The 12,288-nt window shown below is 42.7% G+C and overlaps 1 long non-coding RNA gene across 2 annotated transcripts in view; it reads right to left on the reverse strand.

The window, feature by feature from the left end:
- LOC142560856 (uncharacterized) overlaps positions 1-12,288 on the reverse strand; it is a 63,599-nt gene that overhangs the window by 27,196 nt on the left and 24,115 nt on the right. Inside the window, exons 2-3 of one of the 2 annotated variants that reach the window (XR_012823449.1) lie at positions 11,814-11,948; positions 8,104-8,212 (exon numbers count right to left, since the gene is read on the reverse strand). This is a non-coding gene — a long non-coding RNA (uncharacterized LOC142560856). The remainder of the gene's footprint in view (positions 1-8,103; positions 8,213-11,813; positions 11,949-12,288) is intronic. The other variant, XR_012823450.1, reaches the window with a different exon arrangement.

Genomic DNA, 12,288 nt, shown 5'->3' on the forward strand with positions numbered 1-12,288 from the left:
AAAGAGTACACTGAGCATTAAAATCCCCTGCTAAAACAAATGGTTCCGGCAATTGATCTGTTAGATTTTCTTATTGTTTAGTAGTGAAGTGGGTGTGGGTTGGAATATACAGCGAACAAATGGTGATGGTTTTGTAAGATAGAATGGTGACAGCTACGGATCCTAAAGATGTATTCAATTGGACGTTTCGGGTAGGAGTGCCGCCCTGCACGACTACAGCCACTCCGCCTGACAAACGGCTGGAACATTCGCGGTCCCTTCGGACAACGGTGAAACCTTTGAGAATTTGACTATTTTTGGGACCGAGATTTGTTTCCTGAAGACATGCACCTACTGGTGAAAAGATGTTGATGTCTTTGATGTCACCTAGATTGTGTACGAGAACTCTACAATTCCAATGGATAATAAAAGCCATTTTGAAAATGAAAGAAATGACACTACGGAAAGAATATGAGGGGAGATATTAGGTGACAGGGATTTAAGAAGGCTTATACAAATAAGCGATAACCTTTAGGTTATCGCTTTCTTATTTTGAGTGGTTGTTGGGATTTGTTACCTCTTACCGCGCTCTAGAGAGCGCGTGGCCTTCGGTGTCAGTGACACCGGGGTTTTTGTGTCGACCTCCATCGCTCTCTCTCTGAAGTGCTGGAGGACCGAGAGTTTGGCTCCGAAACACTTGTCTCGGGCCTTGGGGTTCGTTTGATCTTAGAGCCCTGCGGGACTGGTGTCTGCAGGGCCTCCGAAGATGATGGAACAGCACTGGCCGCTTCCACCACGGGGGCGGGAGGCATCACTACAGAACCACTTTGCGTGGACTCGCAGGACTCCTCAGGCCCCTGTGACGATGACCCCACCTTCGTCACGTAGGCATAGCTTCTTCGCGGATCGTACGATAGCCGCTTTCTGGCTTCATAGAACGAGATTTTTTCTTTGACAGTTAGTGCAATTACTTCTTTTACCTTTTCCAGCAAGGGTAGGACCGTGAATAAGCTGGATGACCTCCCTTGCAGTTAACACAAAGTGGGAAAGAGGTGCAAATGTCAGTTTGGTGATCGTTGGAACTGCACTTAGCACAAGTTTTTCGTCCACGACATGCAAGCGAAGTATGTCCAAACCTTTGGCATTCAAAACATCGTCTGGGGTTCGGGATATATGGTCTAAAGTTACCTTTACATAACCTGCATCCAGCAAGGTAGGCATTACACTTGTTCCGAAGGTGAGTATAACATGTTTTGTGGAGATTTCTTGGTCGTTCTTGCGGATGACAATTATTTTGACTTTAGTAACATTATGCTTCTGGAAACCTTCCAATAGTTCTTCGTTGCTCAAGCCAATAAAGTCATCCTCTGATGTCACACCCCTGCTTGTATTAGGTGTTCTGTGCGGTGAAATTGTCACTGTTGCGTTACCAATACTGGTAAGTTCTGTGAGCTTTTCCGCTTGTTTTTTGTCATTTAGTTATAGGAGGAGGTCCCCGCTAGACATTTTTGAGGCTTTGTATGAAGATCCAATTTTTTCTTTTAGACACTTGACCACTAGAAATGGAGAGAGCTTCCTCACTGGTACGTTGTTTTCGCTATGCAGTACATAGAACTTGGGAAATGATGGAGCGTTGCTCCGTGAAGTGAACTGGAACGTTGCTTCGGTGCGGCATCTTTTCAGAAGCCGATCGTAGAGAATACAGGCTAGCGCTGCCATGAGAAAAATGTGTATGTTCGGCAACAGCGCCGACCGCCCACCACGGAGCCCAACGCGGGGAAGCGGCAGAGCTTGTCTACAAGTTCGCACGACGTCAGTCGTATGCCGTCACTATAACCAAATATGGTGTGCCCAAGGTAAATAGCCACACAAGGTTAACCCTTGCCGCCGTGGAGAAATGAAGTAAATGGAAGGGAGAACAAGACAGGAAAGGTCAAAAAGTGAGAGATAAAGACGAAGATTTCAGGAGAGAGAGGCAGGAAAAAGAATAGGCGACTGCCGATTTCCCCCAGGTGGGTCATTCTGGAGGGTCCGTCTACGTGAAGCAGAGGCCAAAGAGGTGTGTTGCCTCCGGCGGGGGGACTTAAAGGTCCGTACACCCGGCATTGGCTCAACCCCCAGGATCCTCCTTACCCCGGACATGGCTAAGCCGCGCACGGCTACACGCGAGAGGGTCCAATCCTCATGTGCTCGGGTAGGTTGTGTCGTAACACACCAAACGCCTGCTTACGCAGACGACCCTGTGGGAATAACTGTGTATATTATGACCTTCTCACTAATTTTCTACTAGCCATTGGCTAGCAGGGGGCGGCCGTTACAAAATAGAGAGTATTCTTAGCAATTTTTACATGCGGCTGTGGTGTGATAGGCCGTGATTGGGATAGTCACATGCAAAGCATAGAAAAAAGAATATGATATCTTTCATTATGTTGGATTGATTGTTATGTGCGACGTCGCAACACACCTATATGTAGACAGCAGGCTGTAGAAATTTGCGTACAATACTTCCGTTCCTTATCTAAATAAGCAGTTGTATAACGATGCAACATGCGTCCCCAAACTAATATTACACCTTTGTAATTGCTCTCAGAGTACGTTGTGCTCATTGCATGTTTGTGAGTCTTTTGTACGTTTGTTCTTGTTTACTATAGCTTCATGACGCTATGTCTTAGACTCTTATCTGGAGTTGTTGTGCCATGATGTTCCTGGTAAATAATGCGTAATACAATATTTTTTTTATTTGAGTACCCTAAGGGCCCGTTAGGGCATTACATGGGGGGGGGGGAACGGAAAAGTTCAAGCATGAGTGAAATCTGTACAATGTAAATATATGAAGACAGGTGAACAGTGGTGGCAGCGAATGCTGCACAGTGAAGTGCTAGCGGACCAACTCAGGGCTGTCCAGAGGGCCCGTGTGATGGCAGAGGGGCTCGGCCTCTCTGTACCGACGTGGGAGCGGCCCGCATCAGTCCCAGACTGATCCCTCAGGACCTCAATAAAGTTCTTCATACCATACCATTAGGAACCATAAAAAGCATCTAGCAGAAGCAAATAAAAAAAGAAAAGAAAGAAAGAAAAAAGGAAAGGGTGACGAAGTTTATACAATGTTTAGTAGCGTGAAACACGCATAAGCACCTAAAATGCGATGCAAACAATCAGTACCCATCAGAACACGAGTTTAAGGATACAATGGAATAATGATTTAGGTAAACAGCCTGCACAGATACATATCAGATGAAACGGCATGAATTTTATACAATGCCAAGCACTTGAAAACACTGTTTACGTAAATATTCAAGGAAATGTGGCGTCGGACAGGTTGACACACTCCAAAAAGGTTGCCTCAAAGTGCTGCCAGTGCTGCCCGAAATGATGATGATTCCGTTAGCGAGACAATGTTTGCAGGTAGCGAGTTCCATTCGGCAATAGATAAAACTAGAGGCGAATTTTCATAAGCGTTAGTCCTGGCAAATATATGTTTTACTTTATGAACATGGTCTCTGTTGGTAGAGATGTGGGGAGCGGGAAGAATATGGGCTCGAGCGAATGCAATGTTGCTGTGGTAAAGGCTATGGAAGAAGGTCAACCGTGACAATTTCCTGCGCATGTCAAGTGAAGGGAGATTAAGTAATTTCTTTAAGGCGGACACATTTTGATATCGAGATTATGAAGTTAGAATGAACCGCGCAGCTTTATTTTAAACTGATTCGATTATGTTTGAGAGATTAGAGTGATGGGGGTGTCCAATTATTGACGCATATTCTAAAGAAGGCCTGATAAGAGAACTATATGCGCGAAGTCTGGTATCTGTGTTAGCAAGGTGTAAGTGACGTTTCAGTTAACCAAGTTTTTTGCATGCCTTTGGGGTGATGTGTTCAATGTGAGCATTCCAGCTTAAATTGGAGGTAAACAGGACACCCAAGTACTTGATTGAAGATACTGAGTCAACAGTAATACCGCGTATTGTATATTGGTCAGAGGTAGGTCGATTTATCAAACCAAATTTTGCGTGTTTAATTTTGGCTATGTCATTTTCCATCTGCCATGTGTCACACCAGTCAGTTAGTTTTGTTAAATCAGATTGCAGCACAAAGATGTCGGCAGTGCAGCTTATTTCATTATACAAGACGTAGTCATCTACGAAGAGACGTATTTGTGAGGTAATATTAGTTGCGCTGTAATTTATGTATATTGAAAATAGCAGTGGCCCAAGGATGGATCCTTGAGGAACTCCCGAAATTACGTGAGTGCGTTTAGAAAAACAGCTGTTGAGACTGATTACTTGAAATCGGTTCGTTAGGAACTCCTCAATCCATCGTGTCGTGTTGTAGTCAAGTTGTAGGTTTCTAACTTTCAGTTTTAGTCGATTATGAGGTACTCGGTCGAAAGCTTTAGAAAAGTCAATAAAAATGGTGTCTGTTCTAATCAATCTTTGCAAAGAAATGTGAATATCTGTTACAAGTTCATAAAGTTGCGTCTGACATGAGAGATTTCGGCGAAAGCCATGTTGGTTATTGAGGAGCAGGTTATTATCGTTAAGATAGGCTATAATGTGAGACTATGGGATGTATTCTAGAAACTTGCAGCAGATAGATGTCAGTGATATAGGTCTGTAATTATTAGGGTCTGCTGTATCACAAGATTTAAATACCGGTATCACTAATGCTGATTTCCAATCTTCCGGTAGGCACCTGTATCGAGTGATTGCTGAAATATTAGAGATAACAAAACTGAAGAGTAGTGCGAGGTTAATTTTCGAATTTTAGCACTTATACCATCAGGACCTGGGCTGGTTTTATGAGGAAGTCTGTCAATGGCGTGAGAGACACCATGTTCCGGTATTATGATGGAAGAAAAGGGGAATCGGATAGATGGTTCTTCAAGTATGTGAGTGTTATCAAGTAGCAGTTCGTTAGTAAAAACTGCAGAGAAGCATTTGTTAAATAGCTCAGTGCTATCTTTTGTGTTAAGCAATGCTCCGTTTTCGGAAAGTAGTAAGGGAGCAGTGTGATTTGCTTTTGGGTTAACTACTTGCCAAAACTTTTTCGGATCAGTTCTTATCATATTGGGAAGGGTGCAATTAAAAACTTGTGTTTAGCTTCCACAATTGTAGTTTCTGTATGGCGCGCTATGGTTTTGTAATTTTGCCAGTCTTCTGAAGCATTTGTTCGGGCAGCTTTTCTGAACGCTCTTTTTTTCTTGTTTATACACTTCTTCACTTCGCGTTTAAACCACGGATCGTTCTGCCTTGAGCTGATAGTCCTTCTTGGTGTGCATGTAGTTTCAACTTCTGTGAGTTTATCGCGGAACAAGCTCCAGTTATCATCTAGCGTTCTGTTTTGAAAATTGTTTGCAAAGTCTGCTGGAAATGAGGCTAACATATCAATCATTCTGCCAGTGTCGGCGCGTGCGTAGTTGAGAATGTATTTTTTCGCTGCATATTTCTTGGCAGGTTTCAATGAAAAGGAACATTGCAGCACCCTGTGATCACTTAATGGTTCTAGCACATGTGTCGCTGCAAGGTCTGGACGATTTGTTAAAATGGTTTCTAGTAATTTGTTTACCCCGATTTGGTTCGCGCACGACTTGAGTTAAGTGATGAAAATACAAGATTTGTAGAAAATGAAGACACTCAGATCTGTTGCAATTTTCCTTTAAGGAAGAGGTTGACCACTCGATACTTGGGTAAATAAAGTCACCCCCTAATATTAGTATGCATTTTGGGAACTGGGATAAGACCTGTTGTAAAGCATCATTGAAAAAATTCCAAACGGCTATAAGGTGGACAATAGCATGCACCAATGACACATTGCGCATGTCCGATACGTGCAGAGACCCACACTATTTCAAGAATCCTTAAAGACCACTATAACTCCGCCTCCTTGGAAGCCTTCCCGGTCCTTTCTCAAGATTACAAAAGATGGGTCAAGTGCAAGTTCACTCTTAGTGATGTCATTGGAAAACCACGTTTCCGTACCTATTACTATATCTGTGGTGCAAGAATGTAATAGCGTTTTCAGTGCATCAATTTTATGAAAAACGCTGCGGAAATTTGCCCAGAGCAATGAGACTGCGTGTACGGACATAAGCTTACGCCTCTCAGTTGTTTTTCGTGAATTACTGGAAGGTTGGTTCCTTGCAGCTACCTGTACAACACTATTAGTGACTGAATCGAACCGGTGAACAGAATCTTTAAAACGTAGAGACATAAAACGAATAGAAAAACGTTCGTTTCCTTCACGATTGCTCTTAGCAAACTCGCGCAACTTCGTACGAGCCAACTGTACTTTAGGCGAAAAGTCTTCTATCCACACTTTAGGGGACTCGAGATTTTTCAGTTTATGGGCATTTTGTAGGACTTCTGTTTTAGATTTAAACTTGAAGAATTAAATTATAATAGGACGGTGGAAAACCGTGACGGCGCTGACCAATACGGTGACCACGCTCAATGTCTCCAACGTTGATCTTCAAGTGAGTGGAACAAAATTTCTTCACAATGGCTTCGGAATCGGCGTATCCGTCATGGCCCTCTTCGGGTATATCCTTGATTATAAGGTTGTTGCGCCTCATTCTGTTACTTATGTCGTCCACAACATCGACGAGCTCTTCATTTGCTTTAGATATGTTTGTCTTAACTTCATGAACTGAATTCTGGACAGCGTCAAAGTGCTTTTTGATTTCCGGTACGCCACTAATTTTTTTTTTCAATGGCGGTGACCCGGGTATTTAAGCTTGCAATTTGGTCGTTAGCTTGTTTTAAATCGGATGAAATTTCTTCACGAAACTCTTTCAGAAAGGTCAGTACGTCCTCAATCTTCGGCCCGGGATTACTCTCCACGTCTCCAGCTCGACCCAAGAGCAGAGCGAGACAAATGCACAGCAATGTCTAAGAGGGTCTGGGGCTAAGCGCGCGAATAAAGTACGAGCTGTCATGTAAAAGTTCAACCCCACTGTGACTGCGGCATGCAAACAAACCAATGCATGCGCGGTATGTGCATAGATCCCACATCCATTTGAACATCAAAAAAGGCACATACACGTGGGATCAACGGCCAAAAAAATCCCTCAGGTCTAAACGAACAACTCACAATTATGGCCTTCCTATGACAGGAAAACGCACAACTCAGTACATGCTGCTTGTGGCCGCGAATTCCAACGAGTTGCTGCAGTGCTGGTCCTTTTATAGGTTCAGGTGGGGCTGCTTCCGATACCGGCGACGCAGACTCAGTGAAGTTCGCTGGGGAACCAAGATAATCTTCGGGCGATGCAGAGCTTCGGTTTTTGATGATGGGCGGTCAGGCAGCACGCGGCGGCAAGCACGAGTCAACCTATGACAGGAAAACGCACAACTCAGTACATGCTGCTTGTGGCCGCGAATTCCAACGAGTTGCTGCAGTGCTGGTCCTTCTATAGGTCCAGGTGGGGCTGCTTCCGATACCGGCGACGCAGACTCAGTGAAGTTCGCTGGGGAACCAAGATAATCTTCGGGCGATGCAGAGCTTCGGTTTTTGATGATGGGCGGCCAGGCAGCACACGGCGGCAAGCACGAATCAACCTATCACAGGAAAACGCACAACTCAGTACATGCTACTTGTGGCCGTGAATCCGCCGCAATGATTAATAAAACGAAAAGATGTGGTTCATTCTTTTCATAATTATTATTTTCCCTTTTCTTGATTTTACAACTTCATGGACCTAATTGACACACATCTTACAATCACACATGTTACACATCACTTACAAATTCTATATACGCGCCAATGTATTCTTGGTAAATAAATTTCAGCTGCGTTAATAAGTGCACTACTGAGGCAACGAATATGACGCCAAACGAATGATAAGGTAAGTTTAGTACTAAGTTAGTGCTATTTACTAGCTCGAGCCAGTAGTAAATAGTTCTATCTAGAAATTTACTACCTTTACCTAATAAGAAGGTCGAGACTTTGTCAGATTTTCTGTTATGAGTATTGAGTCAGTGAATACGCGTATGTTATTACCAGGGTGCCCTTGCGTTCTAAACACTATAATTATCCATTAGAATTTGCAGCAATTCGCCTACGTGATGCATTCGGACAATGCTCAGAGCGATTCAGAAAGTAAGAGCAAGGATATTTCATTTCATACCACTCAATCGCCACCCTTCTCTGACGATGTTGGCATACATGCCTTCCGCACTGAGGTTTCTGTAAATAAATAGATGTGCCGAAGCGGCGTCCAGCATACACACAATTGCCTGAAATAAAAATCAATAATTATATCATTTATATTATTTGCATTAGATGCTTTGACAAGCCGCATGCAAGCCACATGAAGATGCGCACAGCGGTTGCGTCGTGCATATTTTTTTTCTTAGGTATCACCGTTTTTAGCATGTCACTAAGGTATGTTGACGAAGTCGCTAAATCTTTGTTAAATTTCGCTCGAAGGCCTCTAAAGCTCGTCATAACTGTTGATAGTTTAGTATAATGTAGAAGGACTGGGATCGCTACAATACAGGCTAAGATGATCAACGTATCTATCAGAACGTTTCACGTTCATCTAGGGTCCGCTGAGGAGAGGAATAAATACTGAATGCTGTAGAGGTCTTCATTATTTAATTTTCAATTAGAAAAGTAACAGTGCGTACAGCTAAAATCTTGCGTTTATCATCACATCTTAATATGCAGGATCTATCCCGCTTAAGTAGATCACGGATCGCCTGATTCTCTCATCAGAAAGACACACATGGACCACCTTATGCCTTAAAACTTTCTCGCTTTAGCACTCGTGGAAGGAAAAAAAATGATGGAGCACTAACAAGCTCATGCTAGCATGGCAACAAAAATTACATGGCTTTTATAAAGGTAAATACTACGTTGTCAGCCCTTTATTCACCTGAATGCTCAGTACACTATTAATTTACCCCAAAGCCGTGAAAAATGAAAGCAGAGCATTGATTCACGTGAACGAGCACAGCCGCTCCTATATGTATGCCTTCCTAACACCTGTGTGTCGTATTCTTCAATTGCTCCTTTCTAAATCTCACTCGTGGATTTAAGGGACTAAGCTTTGGTAATAGAATTTACTTCTACGCTTGCCAACGTTCACGAATCGCACTTAGTGAAACTGCAGTACCGGCAGTGCTTGCACCCTTTCCTAAGGAATGAAGCAAAAACGCATCTGGTGAGCACAATTTGAAACATGTTTGATTAGGCGCAATTAACCAAATCCTAAGACACCCGTCAGTGTAGATCGCCGTTTCTTTATCGCGGTCACAGAATCAGCGTGTCGCTTACAGCCAGTTTCAGACGCATCTTTGTACTTTATGAATAATAAAGTGCATTGTAGAAAGCGAATTTCGAAGTAACTTTCTTTTCTAAACTCTTAATATACTAAAATGTCGCCACTTGGTGTGTCGCGTCGTTGAAAAAAATGTGGCTGGGCGGTAAAGCACAAGATTTGTCGCTCAGCTGACCATGTTTCTTATCCCTTTCTAATGCGTTTGCCTTTCAGCCAAATACCTCATTTAACGATTTTCTATTATATTGCCGCTGTGCGTTCGCACAAAGCCACCAATATTAGCACAGCAAGAGTCGTTGGAAATTGTTATTACCATTTTCTTTTTACCTAATGTAATCTTTAATTTCTCCGATATAGAAAGAAGGTCGCCTTCGCTAATCCAGCACGTTTCAATCTGTCGAACACGTGAATCATAATCACTTAATTTTGAGGCAGTGACAAATATTTTAGGGCTGCACATTATGCACTTATATTGTAAACACCTTACATATTTTGCGACCTTTTTCAGCAAAGAGAATCTCGCGCATCTTACGTATTTAGAGTACCCCAGAATACATAACACAATTGCCGTCAGGAGCTCAACCAGATGTCGGCCGGCAAATTCAATAGCACCTCTATGGCTAGAAGGCGATGGTCACTTTGAGCTTCGGTGCGAGCAACTCGGGTATTAGATATTTTTCAGTGGTGTTTCTCTCTTTGGGGAGCGCCTTCTCCTAGCCGCACCACCAATGAAATACTGCGTTTTATAGAACACTCAGGCTTGACCATCACTGCATGCAGTAACTGCAACCATGTGCGCAATGAGTACGTACGTTACGATAGCGCCCTTTCTTCCAGCGCGTATATCGAGCGAGATTTTATTGTCACTCTAGCGTATTTGGGAGAAAACAAGTTAACATGACGGTGAAGATTTTTTAGGCAAAAGGTATTTCTGAATTTTGTCGTCTCAGAACCACGACATCTATATGGGCTCTCGCATAAAGGGAGACACCCGAATTAATTTCGACCACCTGGCGTCCTTTAATATGCCCCTCATGCACTTTCCAGGGGTGTTTATAGCTCTTAGCTTAGCACTGCAACATGAAATCTACTGCGCCACTACGGCTAGTATGAATATTGTTTCAGAAACAATAGCCGACGAATATTAGCAGCGGGCGAGGAGCTGCAGTGGATGGGGTACTAAATGCGTGCCAGTTTCTTCAATTTATTGTATTTCTGGGATGTAAGAAAAAGAACAGACGAAAAATTGCAATTTCTATGATCCCATTCCGTAATTTCCTAAATATTTTCGTAGAAGAACAATTGGTCGTTATAAACCGATACAATTCCAATTAGGCTGTTGCACTAAAATCAATTACTTTTTTCTTTAACATGCATGACAAGTCATGTCATATAATTCATGCCATGTCATGTGATTGACGACATCTAGTGCATGAATTTCACATGAGATCTCGTGACTAGCACACAATATCAGTCATGCGACTCATGTCATAATCATCATGTTGTGCATGTGATATGTTGACGTTTAGGTCATCTCATGCATGTGCTAATGTATCCCAAGTTAAAGAAATGATTAGCATGCAGCGTGACCAGGATAACGTACCTAGTGGCCAAAATGACATGTCATGACATGAATGTTATGTCGTTCATCTATTCGTTCCCTTCATTTTGTGACATACACATTATGACAGGCATGCATTGTCATTCCGTTTCATTCATGGAATATCATGCGCGCATGTTAGGTCATTTATATCCAGGTATAAATGCAGTTAAGGATATGACCGCGGCGGTATCACGACTACGAGCATATAACTCCAGGCCGAAATGCTATGTCAAACTGTGTAATTCATATCATGTCGCGTAATTGATGTAACATGCATACATGTCACATGTCATGACATGCATGTAAAGTCTTTGGTTAACTTTGTGAGGTTCGTGTCATGCAGGGTGTTCAGGGCCATTTGTGTTACGTCATTTATATTCTCATGTATTTAGCTAAATACCACAACGGCATGACGATCACGCGCCCATACTTAGTGGTCCAAATATAATTTCAAGCCAGCCAAGTTATGTCAAGCACGCGAGTCATGTAATTCATAATAACTCACACACTTATTGACATGACATGCATGGCATGTTATGCCATTTGAATATTGTAATACTCATAGAAATAATGTCACGCACATCTTGGGGTATTTCCGGACAAATGGACGACCACAACGACATCGCGAGCATTAGTACATTAGTCATGGCCCCTATGTGCATGTATTCGAGTGCTTTCATAATATGCATACATGTGGTGTCATGAAGTGCCTGATATATACTCAATTATTGAAGCGACCAAGACAGCATCAATAATACGAGAGATACATGCCTAAACCCCTAGGCTCGTGTACTAGGCCCAGTGAATCGGCTTAAAACAGTAGATAGATGCATGTACAGACACTTAGTGAGACAAACTCAAAATGCCAAAAGCAGTCGAAGAATGCTTTGAGTTAAAATATTCGTGTACGTATATCGCCGTTTTCTGAAATGATTTACCAAAAAAAGCTTACCATGTTCAATTTTCACTGGAAAGTATCTTGTATAGACTTGATGTTCGCGAACTTGTGCTGTTGTACCAAAATATCCAAAGAATAATATGAGAAAGAGGGTCCAGGTACTCATGATGCCGTTTTGTCAAGGCGCACCTGCAAACGTATGGCAAAAAAGTTGACAGACACTTACCCATCCTTACGTGATTTAAACGCGAAAGCACGAGGACTTAAGTTATCACTATGAATTAAAACTCGAACTTATTCCACCTCAACCAGCCTTGCTTTAATTTGTACTAACCTTAATCCACCTTGATCCACCTCAGTCCACATTATTCCACTTTAATGCACTTTTGTTCACCTTAATCGAATTTTGGGCGTGGGCCATGTCTGTGTTTAGGGTGTATGCAAAAATGTTCGTCCTGCGCCTTGGCTGTTCACCGTGGCATTCCACCGTGCGACCGCCGCTGGTCGAGCGCCGGGAATGCGGTGTCAT

Source organism: Dermacentor variabilis, chromosome 10 (assembly GCF_050947875.1).
Source record: "Dermacentor variabilis isolate Ectoservices chromosome 10, ASM5094787v1, whole genome shotgun sequence".
In the NCBI taxonomy this organism is placed as follows: Eukaryota; Metazoa; Arthropoda; class Arachnida; order Ixodida; family Ixodidae; genus Dermacentor; species Dermacentor variabilis.